This window comes from Lipotes vexillifer, unplaced genomic scaffold (assembly GCF_000442215.2).
Source record: "Lipotes vexillifer unplaced genomic scaffold, Lipotes_vexillifer_v1.1 scaffold79, whole genome shotgun sequence".
NCBI lineage: Eukaryota > Metazoa > Chordata > Mammalia > Artiodactyla > Lipotidae > Lipotes > Lipotes vexillifer.
In genome coordinates, this window is record NW_006775678.1 from 305437 (window position 1) to 309494 (window position 4058).

Consider the following 4058-nt stretch of genomic DNA (forward strand, 5'->3'; position numbering starts at 1 on the left):
GGGTTTAAAACACTCGCCATTCCCTGCAACACCCCTCCCCCAACAAGCTGCCACTCCGCACGCCCAGAGCGAGGTGACAGCGCCAGGCATCAAACTGGGGAGGGAAGGAGATGGCCTGTTGGTAGTGCCATGGGAGCTGGCGGATACGACCCTACAATCACCGGGGAAAAAAGTACCCGTCTTCCGCATCACCTCCCAACCTGCACTAAGGCCCTCGGAAGATGTCTGGAGGGTTCCTGGTCCCGCAGTAGGCTTGGTGGAGGCGACCTCACCCTCCATCCCTCCCTGGAGGTGCTGCCGGTGCATTCGGCCCAAAGGTCTTTTTTCGGGCGCGTTTGCATCGGCTCCCAAAGGGGCCACCAGCAGAACCCTGTCAAGAGGGACTTCCAGAGGGGCGACAGATATTGCAGGGAAACCAGGGGCGCTCCTCAAGTACCCCCAGGCCCTGCCAGGCTTGTCCCTCGGAACTTAAGCCCGGACCTGAGAGTAGCAAACGAAAGAAGAACCCAAACACCTCCCGCAAGTTCCCTCTCCTCCCGCAGGTGAAAAGCCCATGGCCTTCTCCACAGTGCTGCCTGCCCCGCCAGCTGCGTCTCCCCATCCCCAAGGCAGCGAAGGGTCCCGGCACCGCCACCCAAATCCCACCCTTGCGGGCTCAGGAGCCCGCGGGCGCGGACAGCTGCTGCCACTGCATCCCTGTTCCCCGGAGTCCGCCGCCCCCGGGCGGCCAGGGGACCTGCGGGGCCCGCGGGGTGAGGCAGATCAGGGGTCCCGGCGCCGCGCCCCTCCTTACCTGGCGCTCGCTGGGCCCCGACTGGGGCATCCGCCGGGTGCGCGCCTATCCGCGCGCTCGCTTGCGCACCTGCCCGCAGCCGCCGTCCGCCAGCCCGGCCCCAGCGCTGGCTGCAGCGCTAGCGCTTCATGGCGCACGGGGCTGGCCCGGGGCCCCGGGAAGCGTGTCCACTTGGCGGAGGCTCCTCCGGCTCTCGCAGCTCTCCAGTGGCTCCCCGCCTGCCCCCGCCCCGCGTACGCGCCCCCTTCCTCTGCGGCCGCCCTTTTCCCTCCGCTCTGCGAGACCGGCCAAACTGGTTTCTCCGCTCCCGGGTGGTGCCTCTAGTCTCCTACTGGCAGCCGCAGCTGGGGATGGGGGCGGGCCCGGCCGTCGGCCCTCCTTCTGTTCCTCCCCTGGGCGGAGAAGAGCTGGACGGCGAGCCCCGGCACGGGCAGACGCGACCTAGGTCGAGCCCCGTGCGCCAGGGTCTCGCCCAGGCCGTGCCCCGAGCGCGTCTCCCGCCTCGCCTGGCCCGCTGTCGGCTCCCCGGACGCTCCCGCCTCCCTGGGGACGCGATTGCCACCCCGCCCCGCCAGCCCCGCGTCACTTCGCCGCCACCCTCGGCCAGCCTGACCGCCGCTTGAGGTCGGTGACCGCGCCAGGCCGGAAAGCTGGCGAGGCCGCGGCTCGCCCGGGACCTGAGCTCCCTCGGTAAGGGGAGCTGTACCCTCTCGATGCCAAGTCACGTTTGGGGACCGGTCACCGAATGCGCGTCGCGGTTCGCCGCGCGGAGGGTGGGGGAAGACACAGCGCCAAAAGACTTCGAGAAACTTATCCTGTAATTGCTGCAAGCAGGCTTTCGGCTGAAACCAAACGCCCTCACCTTTACGGGTTTGGAGTCAGAAGGAGCCAGGGCGCGGCGTGCGAATGGTGCGGTGTAATTGGAACTTTTGGACTCACGTGCCTGGTTGCTAGCCGGTGTCTGGGCGCTTTGAAGCACCGTCCCTTACACCAGAAACTCTGTTCCGCAGAATTTTACTGCTCACTTGCTATGGAAAAGTCTCTGCGATAAGAATGGAGGAAAGTCAAAGATGAATCAAAGAGTTTGCTGAAAATGTAGTAGGGGAGATAGGACTCACAGACAAATAGTAAGTTATCTGCAGATCAGAGAGGCCAAGAGTTCAGACTCCAAACTGGGGGCTTAAGGAAGACTTCATTTCAGAGGCCATGCTTGAGGTGGAACTCAAAGATCCACACTTTCCGGGATCCGGGTTGCATGAGGAGGATATTCAAAGAGTGGTCCACCGATTTGATCTTCAGTATATGAAAGATTCATCCGATATTGTTAAACACAGGTGGTGCTGGTCAGTCATTTAATCTCTCAGGGCCTCAGTTTCCTCATCCATAAAATGAGTCTGGACCACATGATCTCAAATAGTTCCTTCCAGTGCTTATTTTCTGAGCCCAACAACAGAGCAAATGTCCAGAAGCCAGAAAACACAGGGCCTGTTTAGTGACAATGGGATAGACCAGATGGCTGGCAGTGCATCGGTAAACAAGACTAGTGAGGGAATTGGGGCCTGGAAACAGGTCCCAATTGAAGGCAGGCTACAGCGTTGGTGGGGGGGGGGGGGCTTGCTTTTGGCAGCACCTGCAAACGATTCAAAGTTCATGAGCACAGCAGGGACATGATCAGGTTGTGTTTTAGGGAAAGTAAAGGGGAGAGTTTGGAAAAGGATAAGACTGAAGATTGGGATACCACTTGGTACAGTAGCATAAGGTGGGCCTGAAGGAGTTGCTGGTGGAAATGAAAAGGAAGAGGAGCTTCCAGGGACACCACGGAGGAGAAGTGGCCAGGGCGCAGAGTGGCCAGAACCTGCAGCCGACTGGCAGGTGGAAGCATGGAAGATGAGCCAAGTTCTCCAGACTGGGTGACGGTATTAGGAGGAACAAGAGAGTTGGAGGGGGGAGAGGCTGCTGAGAAGGGCAGATGCCAGTAAACCTAGGAATCAAGAGATGACTCCAGACTAAAGGAGGGATCCCTTCCTCCTTGCAGACATCCCAGCAAGAGCTCAATCTGTCCAAGAAAACATTGCACAGAAGAGAAACTATATTCAAACACATCCAATCCACGCCCATGCCCAGCTCTGATAAATACCATCCCCACGGCTGCATTTAACATCCCTGTGTAGACACTGAAGATTACAAGCTAGGTTGCTTCTCTTACTAAGACTATGAGGGAGAGGGGGAGGGGTGGGGGAAGGGTAGATGGGGAGGGGGAGGGGTGGACAGTGAGACATGATGGGTGTTGTTTGAGAGATTTATTCATTTAATGAATGTTTATTGAGTCCCTGCTATGTGCTAGGCACTATTCTAGTGACTTGGATACATCAATGAACCAATCAGGCAAATTGTATCTTAAAAGGCGACAAATGCTTTGAAAAAATAGAACAGGACTGGCTGGGAGGGCGCCACTGAGGAAGCCTTCTAGGGCACTGAAAAAGTTCTGTATCTTGAACTGGGTGGTGGTTATACTAGTGTATACATACATAAAAGTTAACCTGTGCACTTAAGATTTGCACACTAAAAAATTAAATAATAAAAAAGAGCAAAACCAGACACCGTAAAACTTGAAGAAAACATAGAACACTCTGACATATTTACCTGAAAAAAAACAACAGACTAATTTAAAAAGATACATGCACCCCAATGTTTATAGCAGCATTATTTATAGTAGCCAAGGTATGGAAGCAACCTAAGTGTCTATCAACAGATGACTAAAGGAGAAATGGTATATCACACACACACACACACACACACACACACACACACACACACACAAATGGAATACTACTCAGCCATAAAAAGAGTGAAATCCTACCATTTGCAACAACATGGATGGACCTAGAGGGTATTATGCTAAATTAAATAAGTCAGACAAAGACAAATATTGTATGTTATCACATATGTGGAATCCAAAAAATAAAACAAAGGAATTAATACAACAAACAAACTGACTCACAGATACAGAAAACAAACTGGTGGAGAAGGAAGGGGGGAAGGGCAAGATAAGAGAAGGTGATTAAGAGGTACAAACTAGTACATATAAAATAAGCTATAAGGATATATGGTACAGCACAAGGGATATAGCCAACATTTTATAATAACTTTTTTTCTTTTTTTTTTTCTTTTTTTTTTTTGCGGTACACGGGCCTCTCACTGTTGTGGCCTCGCCTGTTGCGGAGCACAGGCTCCGGACACGCAGGCTCAGCGGCCATGGCTCACG